This window comes from Crocuta crocuta, unplaced genomic scaffold (genome assembly GCF_008692635.1).
Source record: "Crocuta crocuta isolate KB4526 unplaced genomic scaffold, BGI_CrCroc_1.0 scaffold54, whole genome shotgun sequence".
Lineage (NCBI taxonomy): Eukaryota > Metazoa > Chordata > Mammalia > Carnivora > Hyaenidae > Crocuta > Crocuta crocuta.
In genome coordinates this window covers 4,576,677-4,591,033 of record NW_027530356.1, presented here as the reverse complement: position 1 = coordinate 4,591,033, position 14,357 = coordinate 4,576,677, and the positions used below count along the sequence as shown (strand labels likewise).

General features: G+C 41.2%; 1 long non-coding RNA gene across 1 annotated transcript in view; it reads right to left on the bottom strand.

The window, feature by feature from the left end:
• Positions 1-3,317, bottom strand: part of LOC144233109 (uncharacterized) — a 66,673-nt gene extending 63,356 nt beyond the window's left edge. Inside the window, exon 1 of the long non-coding RNA XR_013335593.1 lies at positions 3,210-3,317. This is a non-coding gene — a long non-coding RNA (uncharacterized LOC144233109). The remainder of the gene's footprint in view (positions 1-3,209) is intronic.
• Between the last annotated feature and the right edge of the window lie 11,040 nt (positions 3,318-14,357).

Genomic DNA, 14,357 nt, shown 5'->3' with positions numbered 1-14,357 from the left:
AGAAGAACATTTCCCTCCAATGAATGAAAATCTGAGTCTGCAAATTGAAAGGGCTCACCAAGTTCCAGCAATGATTAATGAGAAAACATACACATTTAGGCATATCCTGCTAAAATTCCTGAATTCTAAGGATTAAAACAAATTTTATATGTTTCTAGAACAGAAAAAAAAAGATATCTACAAAAGAAAAAGAATAAGCTCCCATAGTACCCCTCATTGGCTGCATAGACAATTAGGATGCAAAACAGCAGTTCAAGAATCCTCTCGTCAAGTTCTCATTCACTTAACTAGGTGGGTGACGGTGTTTATGGACATGCCAGAATTCAGAGCATATAGATCCCATGTAATTCACTGACTCCCACTATGGCAGAGAACAGCATTTCTTAACTTTAATGTAAATCACCTGAGGATCATGTTAAAATGCAGATTCCAGTTCAGCAGGTCTGCGGGGAGATTGGAGATTCTGCATTTCTAACAAATTCCCAGGTGATGCTTTTGCTGCTGGTGCCTGGACCACAGGCATAAACTCTCAGGATGACCCTTTGGGTTTGAATCTTTGGCTCTACCCCTTTCCGGCTGTGTGAAATTATTCTTTATTTTTTTCTATGCCTCAGTTTCTTCATCTGTAAAGCAGGGATAATGATAGTACCTGCCTTATAAAGGTGTAAAAGTTAAGTGATCTAGTATAAGTCAGCTTCTTAAACTGTGCCTGACATATAGCAAGTATTCAATAAATACTGGCGATTAACATAATGAAACATTCTCTGGGAATATGTGATTTGAGTGTTAAACAGGAGGTTTTAGAACAGAAGCAGCATGATGCAAAAAGGCCATTTTCTTATTGTAACGGAAAACGCTGAATGAGCTCAGCAAGTCCTGGACACTGGAGTGGGGGAGGGCAAGTACTAGCACTGCCAAGGTCTCATCTGGGGAAGACAGAGGGGAGAGGAGGTCACATGTGCATTCAGAACTATTTTGGAGTTTATCCTGTGGGGATAATTGGTAGCTTGTTTTCAGAGAGCAGAGAAGATGTCTTATCCTGGGCACCGGAGTAGAGAAGGTGCCTGTTAACAGGATATAAATGAATATTAGAATTCCCATATTAACACAGGAAAATAAAAGGGACTGAGCAGGAAATTTATCCAACCAGCAAGANGTAGGTTAAGGGTCCGACTTTGGCTCAGGTCACGATCTCACGGTTTGTGAGTTCGAGCCCCGCCACAGGCTCTGCGTGGACAGCTCAGAGCCTTGAGCCTACTTTGGATTCTGTGTTTCCCTTCTTCTCTGCCTGTCCCCTGCTTGGGTTCTGTCCCTCTCCCTGTGTCTCTCTCTCAAAAATAAATAGCCATTAAAAAAAAGAATCTTGTAAGACAATCTAAAAAATTGGAAGTATAATCTAAGGGCAAGGGAGACCTTCTTGACCAAGCTATCTTCTTGACACTTCTTGACACTTGTCAAGACCTTCTTGATACTTCCCCCACCCCAAAAGATCTGTTTGAGTAAAAATGGGAAATTTAGAAAATATTCATAAGTACATGTAACTATAAGAGAGACTGGCTGGCTGTTCACAAAACTGATTCCCTTTCTTCAAGGGACATATTTTATCCTCTATTATATTCTTACAGCTTTATTTATTGAGGTACGATTGAGGCTTAATCAGCCGCACTTGTTTAAAATGCACAGTTTGATGCATCTTGCCCTGTGTATAATACCTGTGAGATCATCGCCACAATCAAGGTAAAGAAATATTCGTCATCCCTAAAGATTTCTTGGTGCCCCTTTGGAACCCACTCCTCACTCCGCCCCCACGGGCTTCCATGTACACTACATTTCTCAGCCTTCCTGTAGGGTATGGCCAGGCGCCTAGGTACCAGCCAAAGAGACATGAGCAGAAGTGAGAGCACTCCTCCACGCCTAGCCTCCCGTGTGTGAGCCGTTCTCTCCTCCTCTATGTCCTTGCAGGACAGGCAAGGTGACTTAGGAAACCACTGCTGGAGACGGCAGGGCCCTCATCAGCCTGCATCTCTGAATGGCTGTGGATCAGAGCACCCCATCCCATCGCCAATAAACCTCTCTTGTGTTAAACCACAATTTGAGTGTTGCAACAACTGGCATTACCTTAGCTAATAAAATGATATTCACAGAGCTCTTACAAACTGACAAGAAATAATCAAACAGCTAGGTGGGAAAATGTTAAGAAGAAGCAACTCACAGAAGAGCAGATCCAAATTATGAACACACAACACAAATGGAAAGCCGTTTATACACTAGTTAAGTAGGAAATCTGAAGTAACGCATCAGACTAGCAACTGTTAAAGAGACTAATCATACATGCTGTCAGGGTTGAAGTGGACAGGATACTCAAACACTGGTGGTAAAAATGTGAGTGGTTACAGGCTTTCAGAAAATCAATCTGGCAGCATGTACTAAAATAATAAATACAAATAGTCTTTATTTAGTAGTTCCACTCCTGGGCGCCTATCTGAGGCAATAACGGAATGAGGATGTGAAAATATCTATGTACAAGGATGTTTACTGAAGATTGTGTATATGACAAAATCAAAAACAATTAAAATACAACTGGAAACAGAAGGAGCAACTATCATTAAAAGAATGGTTGAATCATGGATAGAAAAACCGTTGTGTGGGAAGTTATACTGCAAATCGAAAAAAAGTAAATTACAGCTAAATCAGATAACATGTAGGGATTTTCATGAGGTTTTGAAGGGAAAAGAAAAATTAAGAAAATGGTATATAACACAAACGATTTCCATTAAACGACCACCCAAACCTTCTAGTACATGAAGGTGTATATGAAAATATATGCGCACGCGTGCATGTGTGTACGTAAAATAAGCATGGAAAACTAAAGATAACATAAGGCATTAAAACATGGACTTATAAGTATGGTTGGAAGGGGAGGTATGGTAGGCTAATGGTCCCCCAGCATTACCATGCCTAAGAACCTGTGAATATTACCTTACGAGGCAAACTGAACTTCATAGGAGTGATTAAGTTATGGACTTCATGGTGGGAAAATTATCCTAGATTATCACCAGAATGTCATCCAGTATCACCACAGGGGTCATTATAAGAGGGAGGCAGGAGATCAGAAGAATAGAAGAGGAAAAGGCATTAATATTGACAATGACATTGCCATGATGGAGCCACAAGCAACAAGCCACAAGCCAAGGAATGCTGGTATCTACCTGAAGCTGGACAATGCAAGAAACAGATTCTCCTCTGGAGCCTCCAAAGGGAATCAGCCCTGCTCACATCTTGATTTCAGCCACGTAAGACTCATTTCAGCTTCTGGCCTGTAGAACTGTAAGCAAACAAATTTCTGTTTTAAACTACTGCATTGTGGCAACGTGTGACAGCAGCAATAGGAAATGATGGTGGTGAAGGGTGTGTTATGCAACAATGACTTCCACGCAAAGAATCTTCTCCCCCTGAGTGTAAGTAGAACCTGTGGACCTTGCAGAATAGCAGTCCTGTGATTATGTTACGTGGCAAAAGCAAAGGGATCTTTGAAGGTGTAATTAGATTTGACTTTGAGTTCATCAGAAAGGCTATTATCCTGGATGAGCCTGATTTGATCAAGTCAATTCTTTAAAAAGAGGGCTTAGGGCTTCCCTGAGATCGGAGATGGGGGAAGCAGCAGAGACTATTTCTCCTGCCACCCTTGCAGAAGCTGGTCACCATGAGTTCTACAGCCACAGGAAAGGGGCTTTGCCAACAATCACAGGAGCTTAGGAGGGGAACCTGAATCTGGAATGAGACCTTGACCCCTCCAAAGACACCTTGACTGCAGCCCTGTGAGACCCAAAGTAGAAGATCCCACTAAGTCACGCCCAGACTCCTGGGCCAAGGAAGCTCGGAGATAGTAGCTAAGTGTTACTTTAAGCCCCTGAGTTTGTGATAATTTCTTACACAATAGACAACCACTACAGAAGGTGAAAATAGACAACAAAGGAAAGACCAAGGGGGAGAAAGAAATCACTGCACTAAAAAATACCATTGATTATATTTATCATCATGATAAACCGAATGGATACGTGTAAAGTAAAAAGGATTATTTTAAAAGTAAAAAAAAAAACCTTATACACATTTGGAATTTTTAGTTGTAGAATGAATTCAGAAGAATATGGGACAGTTGTGTGAGAATGAGAGGAAAAGTGTGGAGGTATTGGTGTTGCTGTAAGTTGAGATATGAGAAAGCTATAGAGGGAAAAGAATTTATTTTTTTAATTTTTTATGTTTTATTTATTTCTGAGAGAGAGAGAGAGAGAGAGACTGCATGAACAGGGGAGGGTCAGAGAGAGGGAGATACAGAATCTGAAGCAGGATCCAGGCTCTGAGCTGTCAGCACAGAGCCCGACGTGGGGCTCGAACCCATGAACCGTGAGATCATGACCTGAGCCGAAGTCGGATGCTTACTGACTGAGCCACCCAGGTGCCCCTAGAGGGAAAGAATTTAAAGATGTTTAGCTGTGTATGACAAGTGGAATTCACTTGGATACCTATTTGGGAAGTTTCAATTGAGATTTTCAATGCAGTCAATAATTTGGCGATGTCAATGCTATTTCTTTTGGATGTAAGATAGTGCTAAAGCTGTCCAGAAGGTCGTTCCTCTTTCTACAGATTATGCTCCCTAAAACTCCTGTGGCTCCCCATAGCCCTCAGGCAAAAGCCTGCACTTCTTAGTAGGACTTCTAATGCTCTTATCTTTGGCCAAACCTGTATGTACAGAGCTCTTTACATATATTTTATTTATTTTTAAAGTTGTATTTCTTTTTTAAATTTATTATTATTTTTAACTTTATTTGCGAAAGAGAGAGAATCTCAAGCAGGCTCCACGTGGAGCCTGTTGGTGGGCTCAATTCCACAACTCTGGGATCATGACCTGAGCTGCAATCAAGAGTCAGAGGAACTCAACCTGCTGAGTCACTCAGGTGTCCAAGAGCTCTTTACATCACAAAGTCACAGGACTTCCCTTAAAAAATGTTGCAACACTATTGTTATACCTATATGAAGCCATCTTATAGGGGTACATCGGTAGGATGGATTCTTATAGTGGAATTGCTGGATGAAAGAAGATACACATTACATTTTAATAAAATCTTTATATTTTCAAGCTTGGTCTGCAAACAAACAAACAAACAAACCTCCACCCCCAAAAAAGCCTGACCATTGTATAGTCTGCCCAACATAGGGTATGAGAGAGCCCATTTACCCATATCTTGTAACATTATGAATATTTATAACACCACTTATCAGAAATTCTTTTAATTTTTGCCTGATAGGCAAAAATTAGGTAGGAGCACACTTTTCTTATATGCATCACCCATTTGTATTATTTCTCTGAATTGTCTGTCCTTAACCTTACAATCTGAAATGGTTGCTCTCAAATGAAAGGCAAACATCTTCTGTGGGACATAACGGTAAGAAAACCTTTCCCCTTCCAGCAATATCACCATGGCGCAGTGAACTACTGAGTATCACACCATCGAAGCGATTCTGTTACACTCAAAAAGCTGCTTTGGGAAAACACTCTGATGAGTAAAACAGTAAAAACATTCCTGCCTCCTAAGGTATGTGATGCAACACAAATGAATCATTAAAATCATTGTAAGAATAGCTTTCATTTAAGTATATAAAAGTCAGGATGGAAAATGTTTTCAGGGTTTGCTACAATAATCTACACCAACTTAATGTCTTCTCTCTTACTTGGTTCTCGGGTATTGCCAAATTTATCTTACTCTCCTGCCTCGCTCTACTAACTTTCAAAGGAGCTGGATCTATATTATTGAAACTCTATTGCGTAAATTTTAGTTACCCTTCTCTTCAAGATCCCTAGCTAGGCCATCTAGGATAGGTCACTTCATTCATTCATTCCATCATTCATTCACTCATTCAAAAAACTAGTTAGCATGGATTTTGCTTTAGGCATCCTGTAAGACTGATGATACAGTGGTAAATATACTGAAACATACCATCTTTTCATGGATTTGCAGGTTAGTGAGAGAAGTCAGTTCAGTAAAGACCGTTATTATATAGTACCGTATTCGAGGAAGTTCAGATATTTGGAAGTGGCTGGCTTGGGGTGGGCATAAGAGAGCTGTTCCAAACAGAGGAAAACAATATCTATTGGCAAAGAACTATCATCATCATCACATGACATTACCTATGCATGCACATCCAGGCATGGAATCAGCCACAGATTCTTGTGGAAATTTTAAGAACCTTGACACAAAATTTTGGGAATGTATTTAAAGTTTCTATTTCACTAGACTCTCTTCCCCTGCCAGTAAGGGAAGAGTTGTACCAGGATTGCTGGAAGTCATGCCTGTGCTACAATCATTGATTTGACATTTGGAGAGCATCTTCGCCATTCCTAGTATGTGCTGGGCATTGGGAATATCTAGCTGAATAAGACACCATTGCAAGCCTGAAGGACCAACAGTCTCATGGGGGCAGGAGAGAAGACAGACAAATAACTATAATTGTAATTCATCATAAGTACTGTGGAAAAGGAAATATGTGCATTATAAGGTGAGCATAAAAGGAGGGAATGAATTTACTTCACCAGGGAGCTGGGGAAGAATTCATAGATCTTGATGAGTAGATGTCTACCAGGAAGTCAAATTGGGGAAGCTTTAGGTTTTTTTCATTTTTCACAGAAAGAACACAAAGGTCGAAAAGGAATAATATCTGCAGAAAGAATTAAGAATGTGGTTGTGGCCAGAGAACAGGATACATGGTAAGCAGTAGAGAGAAAGGGAGAGATGAACAATATCCAGTTGGTGAGGGCCTGGCCTAAGTGATTAAGTCTAGCAATAACATCTGGACTTTTATCACTAAGAGGGGTAATGGTGTTACACAGGAAATGTCATGGTAGCCTAGCATTAATGCAACAGGGGACTTAATTTTCAGAGCCTACTCCAAAGAGGAGGTAATCCTTCAAGCCAAAAGAAGTTTAATCCACTCTTTCCTACCCCCTCCCCCATTACAGCTCCAAAAAATGCAATCTTCCAGGGGTACTTCATACCCCAGAAAGTCCAGAGACAGATTTACCTGAGATCAACTATTCCTGATGCTACTGTTCAGAAGCTAGCGATGATCTGTCAAAGCTATAACAACCTGAGGTAAAAAGTGAGCATCTCAGCACGGACACTCTAGGAACCAAACAGTGAGAAGCACACAGAGGAATACTGTTAAAGGTTATTACCAGTGTCTTGGTGAGGATCAACTAGAGATAAATAGAACAACCCATTATAGATTGCCTTTGCAGTTAGCTGAATGTCATAGAGTTCTCACTTCAAAGTATGGCTTTGGTCAACATCTTTTGCCACCTTCATACATTCCCAAGTTAGAGAACCCCTCTGGATGTGGTTTTGTACATAGATATCTTTACTGGGCAGACAGTGAAGAGTTCAGTGTGCAGAGTGAACAAAAGCAGACAACAAGGCCCCCATCCAGACTGCTGTCTGGATGTGTTACCTGCCACACCAGCCTTAGCAGTTTGGACTTCATGCTTCAGACCAGAGATTCAGTGAATCGTAGTGAATGGGCTACTCAGAACCCCTTGGACCTAAGGGTAACTAGGCAGGATGTCGAACAATTATAGTCTTGGGCTCTTTGCTTCAGACACAAGTAATCTGTTCCATTTAGTTTGATGTGAGCCTAAAAATATTACTATTTCCTGTGTCTTGATAGGTGAAAGAGCATTCCTGCAATGGGGAGGAATAATGCACTCTGGGCATTATTCCTCTTCACCCTGAAATGTGGTCACCTCCAACTCAAAGCTCTGGATGCTTCTCTGGCATCTTCTGGATGCAAACAAAATATGCTTGTAATATAGAAGACCTGGGACCTTCACACTGGGATAATGAAGACAGATTAGCAGGCAGGATTGAGAGCAAAGAGGTGAAGTCATCGTTAAATTACCCTTTAAGATGCAATTACATGACAGATAGTGAATAGCTGCTATCCATCTCTTCTTAGAAATGAAATGGACTTGGGCTTGAACTGCAGCCTGAGGAATTAATGTTAGATAAAAGGATGCACAAGACCACTTCATACTTCTTAGTCGCTCATATTTATATGTTTGTGTAGTTATCATAGTCTGCTTTGATTTGGAGTCATCAGTGTATTCATCTGCCACGCTCATTCATTTGTGTATCCACAATACCTCATACGGTGCCTCATACAGTGTGGGCTCTCAGTAAACATTGCATTGCATTAACTTGTTAAGTGATGGTGCTCAGGAGACACAGGCTGATGTTCTCAAAAGTTGCTTGATACAGAACAAGTGCTTTCACTTGGAGTATCTTAGGAATCATGGACCACGGGGTGATGATCTGTTACTTCTTCTTACTTCTCACATCCATATCTTCCAAGGTCTAAACTGAGAAACTCATGCTCATCCATAGAGGTAGTTGACTTACTAAATTTTCAAGAGCGAAATGTTATTAACTTCCTTTGGAGAGTAAATCTATGAGATGTCGTTTAGTATAAATACTCTGTAGTTGAAGATTTACTGCTCTGTTTGCTCCATGTTATGAATTCTTCAGTTGCAAGTTTTTCACATCCCTGTACTGTCATCTTGCTTCTTTCCTGCCTGGGCTGGACAAAGAACCAATTAATAAATTGGTTTTTTTCTGCTCTGTGAACTTTACTATGTTGAGTGATAAAAGGGCAAAACAGGGAAAACACCATCTTTGTTACTTGTCTGAATTTAAATAATCTCATAGCTTTACTAAGACTTCTTTAAAAATGAATCACTGGCAGCGAATAGAACCGTAATCTGCATATAATGCCACAAGTATTAAAATTCACTATCCAGTCAGTGGATTTTAAAATGCAGTCAGGGTCCTAGGAGGGAAGAGGTGACATACACTAAGTATAACTGAGGAGAGTTTAATGAAAGGATTATTTCACAAAAATAGGCTGGAGTTAAGGGAACCAACAAGCAATGGTGAAGCATTCAGGGATGAGCCACCATGGGGAGCTGCTACCTTCCAGAGTTGGAAGGGCAAAGGGACAGGCCTGGTAAACTGTGAGCCCAGCAGACAGGCTGGCTGGCAGCAGCTTTGGTCTTAAGTAGAAGAACACAATTGCCAAACGAGAACCCAACAGGGGCTAAATCACCCACCCTCTTTCCTCTTGCCCTTCAGTCTTCTGATGGCGGCTTCCACTGGCCAAACCCAATTGGAGGTTTCCAGAGATCTGTTTCCAGGGATGTAGAACATGGCAAGGGGCTTGGTAGAGAAGGAAGAATACTTTTGGAGGGTCGGACAGAGAATACACAGCCACTCACTCTATCAGCTGGGGTTCAACGCTTAGTTGAATAATTCATCAAGAGTTCATTTACAAGAGGTCTAGTTTCAAAAATGCGGGCCGGACAAGGGAACCAAAAAAGAGTATGTAGTAACCTGGAGTTACTAGCAGTGGAGCTGCTACCACCAGCAGGATTTTGGTACTGATTCCAATGTGTGAGTATTCTCCCCACTCCCCAAGCAATTCTTCACCACCAGCAGGGTGCCCTACAATTCAGCTCAATTCTGACAGTTTGCACAAGGTAAGGCTCAGTCCCACAAAACCGTCCCACTTCAGACGCTAATCAGAAGTCTAGTTTGTTACCTGTGCTTCTACTATAAATCCGAGGTTCCCACAACCCCCTCCGTGGGTTTGATTACTTTGCTAGAGCAGCTCACAGAACTCAGGAAACCAGGTTACTCACTAGACAACTGGTTTATTACAAAGCATATTAAAGGATGCAAATGAATAGCCAGATAAGGAGATGCGTAAGAGGAGATATCAAACCAGGGAGCTTCTGTCCGCATGGAGTTTGGGGCCCAGCTCAGTGGCACATGGAAGTGGAGTGCTGGTTTACCAACCTGGAAATTCTCCAAACCTTTTTATTTTGGGTTTTTATTAAGGCTTTGTTACACAGGCAGCCTTGATTAAATCATTGGCTATTGGTGACTGAATTCGATCTCCAGCTCCTCTTCCCTCCCGAAGACCAAAAAAATATATACATATACATATGTATATACAAATACATATATATTATATATGTACATGTACATATATGTAATAAATCATAATATCACACCACGCAGCCCCAAAGAGACAAGGCGAGAGCAATGATATCAGAAACCAAAGGAGGCAAGGAGACCTTGCCTGACCTTCCCCTGACCTTCCCCCATCCCGATTCTGTCTCCTAGGCTTTCACTAGGGCTCTCTACCAGCCAAGGCAAGGGAGCTCTGGGAATATGTCCATATAGGTCAGCCTCTAGACAGAAAATAGGATGGAGAAGGGTGAAAAGTGAATCTGGAGGGGTAAACCAAAGATATATTGCATACCTGTTTTTAACTAAGTCACTCATTAACGAACTTCCTTCTTTCCTCCCTCCCTCCCACTATATTTTACTAATCTTTGTATCAAGTACTGTGCTAAATGCTCTTATGTCAATTTAGCCCTTAAAATTTCTCAGGCAGGGAATACTGCATTTCAACAGGCAAGCAGCCTCCAACACATTGACCTCTCAGCATTTTTCAACTTTTTAAATAGAAGGGTCTCCTTTTAAAAAATAAAACTTCACAGGAACTCTAATATATGAAACTAACAAAGCAGTATTTATTAATGGAAATTTAAAAATATAAATTTACATTTCCTTACTTTTAGGTTAACCAAAGGGAACAGTATCAAGATTTTTGATTAATGCAAACGTTTGAAATCCATTTCTCCGGCCTGCATTGGCATCAGCAACTGCCAATATTGATGGACTCACCTGAAACAAGGTTTGACAACTGCTGCTATAAATGACTGGGAAAACAGGAAGCTTCCATTTTCCCATCCTATAACTCAGTGAGGCCTTCTTTTTGTAGTCAAAATCTGACGACAAGAACACATGAGATAGGACTGACAGCTACACTTTTCCAGCCACCTGGTCAGGAAATATCTCATCTCTCTGAAAACTCATTCTTTACGCCTCAGTTATCAAACACTTTGGAGCAGCTTAGCCCAGGAAATGAAGGCTCTTGTTAAAAACATGGAGATTTAGGAAGCCAGGACCATGATTAACCATGTTGGCATATTGCCAAATGAGCAGTTAACCACCAGGGCTGGGAAAACAAGGGCCGATTAGTAATCCCTGGGTTTACAAAAGGGGTTTAGCCTCAATCCTAACAAACCACTGTGACAGACTAGAAAATCCCTAACCTATTGTAGCTGTGATTCTGCTGCCTTTAAAAAAAAAAGTATTAGTCTAATCAAAATTTATTCATTACTACCTCTTTACTTGTAAAGAAAAAAAATCCCATACAATTATTTATAGTTAAATTTAGCAGCCTGGAAATCTCCTAGATTCTCTCTATAAAACAAAATTGGACTTTGAACTTACTCATGAGGTTTCTAATGATCAATGTTTATTTTAATCATAGTGAGCTACCCCAGAAAGAATGCTGGTTCTGAAATTGATCAGAACTGGTGTACCAGTTTTGAATGCATTTGAGTTCAGGTAGCAGAGTACCAAACTTACACTGGCCCAAACTAGCCTTTTTCATTTTCATCCAATTACTAGAAGTCTGGGCGTCAGGGAAGCAGTTGCTGCCTGTGGTTGAGGGGCTTGACCATGAGGGGCCACATCTCTGCAGTGTTCCTGGCCTCCTGTCTTACTCATTACTTTGTGGTGACCCAATGTCTGTGAAGGAAAAAAGGGACATGAGGAAATGGGTTGGTATGTGACGCTGGAGGAGGGTTGAGGGGATGACATCTTCTGTCTGGGGAATTGTTAAGTCTGGGGACTTGGTGATGTGATGACACTCAGCACATGTCTCTAGTAGGCAATTAGAGATACAGAACTGGATTTGAGGACAGAATTCAGAGTTGAGGAGGATGACTTAAGGGTGAGAAGGCAGGAGGACTCTAAACTGAGAACTTAGGGGAAGACTTTCTTTTCAGAACTAAGAGAAATACTCTCTCTGTAAATAAGGATGGTCAAAAGGGAAGGTGGTGCAGATGTAACAATTTAAGTATACCAGCTTCATTAGAGGTGGAAGGGAGGTCTTCTTGAGGTGGGGGGGTTGGGGCCACCCCGAGTGACTGGATTGGAAACAACTGTGGGGATATACAAAGGCTTCAGAAAACTGGCTCGGCTGGTAGAATGATAAAACTTGTCATCATTCTGGTCTGCAGATTTCCAAAGTTTCTATGGTAGCAGTTCAGGGCCTAGGAGTGGAAACAGAGCTAGAGGACATGGATGACCCAGGGCTGGTAATGGCCATGGGGTAAGAATGTCATGAGTGTTCATGATGACCAGGTAGAGGAGGCTGACTAGAATCCAGATCAGGAAGGGAAAACATTCAGGGAGTCAAGTCTCTATGATTAAGCCTTGGGCTCTTTTTCTCCTGTACTCATGATTCCTTGAGGTTTCTCTCCCTATAAAACCAACTGCATGGTTTTATACTGCATGGTATATACAAGAGGTAGATTAGTTTTCCAAGAGAAAACAATCAAGGGATAGTGGGAATCACAATTATAGAGAAGTTAGCCTGGCTCCAGATTCTAGCAAAAGGCTTGTGTAATAGAACTCTAGGTCCAGATCTCAGATCACTTTTGGGGGTTAAATTCTAAGTCTTGCCCAACTGAGATATTTCCTCTTATTTTGATACTCTCTTATTCTTGCATATTTAAGAGTGGAGCTCTTCAAACTTCTCCTCTCCTATGAGAGGGTTTTAACTTAGAAGGAGGACGTGCTGGTACCTCCTTTGAAAAGTCCCCTCCTACCTAATTTCAACCAATAGAGGCACTAATGTAGAATTAGCCACCCTCTTGTCATAGGATGGTCATCTACATTTCTCTGGCCTTCCGGAGCCATCCTTGGTTCTTGGGGAAGTTCCTTGTATTCCTGCAGCGCCATAGGAAGAAGTGGGGGACCAGTAAATTGAGAGCGATTGAAGGATCTATTGTGGGCAGACATTTAAGTCCAAGAAAAGTAGCGAGGCATGGTAGGAGAACACCAAGAAGGCCAAGTGTGATTTCTAAGCTGGTGAAATCAAATGATAGATCTTTTGTTTCTCCACATCTTCTTCACTTGAAGAAAGAGCTTCTCCTTTATCCTTCTCTGTAGGAAAGAAAGATGGTTTCTCTAGTCTCACAGAATTTTAGGCTCTTAGTATTGGAAGGTTATCTACTACTCTGGTCCAGGATGTCACCCAGAGCAACAGAGACTTCTGTTGACTTCTGAGACTGCCTTGGCAGCTGGCTATTGAATGTTTCCTCCCAGGGATACACTCCCAGGAATAGGAGCTGATTACCTGGTGAAATAGTTTGTTACTTTCTGGACAGCCCTGATTCTTACACAACTGTTTCTGACATGGGATTGTCATTTGCTTCCTTATAGGTTTCATTTATTTGTCCCAATTTTATTCTCTGGCACCTCATGACGTAGATATTTTCCCTCTTTCAGATAAGGGTCTTTTCAATGTTTCAATGTTCCTCATGTTCCCACTAACACTTTTTTTCTTGAAACAAAACATCTCACACCATCAGTTTCTTAACTTTCCCTTTAGTGGCATGGCTTTGGGACTCCTCACTATGCTGGTCCTCATCTCTTACTTGGTCACGTAAGCAGAAGGCCCCAGACTTGGACACAGTGGTAGGATGTAGGCTGACCAGGATGGAGAACAGTGAGAAACTCCCTCCTCCAAACTGGACACCAGTGATACAACTACTATAGTCCAAGATTGTATTCTCTTTGGTCCAATGAGGTTATAACCCCATCTTCTGGGATTTCAGTGTACTACCACTTAGCTCTTGTTATTCTTGTGGTTTTGTAACTATAGACATGCATAAAACTTGTCATACATTCTTTGCCTCGTCTCTGTAGTCTTGGGCTAAATTCTATATCTCTTTCTGATTCCTGGGAAATTTCTCACTACCAAGTGCCATGAGGTATCATCTCAGTTTAGTTTAGCAATATTTATTGAGTTATTATGAAGTACCAGAAATTATATTAGATTTCAAGTTTAGGGGAGAGGGTAAAAATGATTTAGATTATGATTTCTACCTTAGGGCAGCTTGCTGGCTAGAAGACATCCACATAAACACACCATTACAATGTGATATAAAAAGAAAACAAACAAAACATAAACAGTGGTTGTGAGGAACCAGATGGGAAACTCTTGGCCCAATTTGGAAATTCAGGGAAGGGTTCCCAGAAAGAGAAACAACTTTAACATTAAGAATTAGAAGATGCTGGGAAGAATGTGGGAAGAGAGAAAGGACAAATATAAAAGTAAATTCAATGAAGCAGGAAGCACGTTGGCATATGTGAGGAGCTACAGGC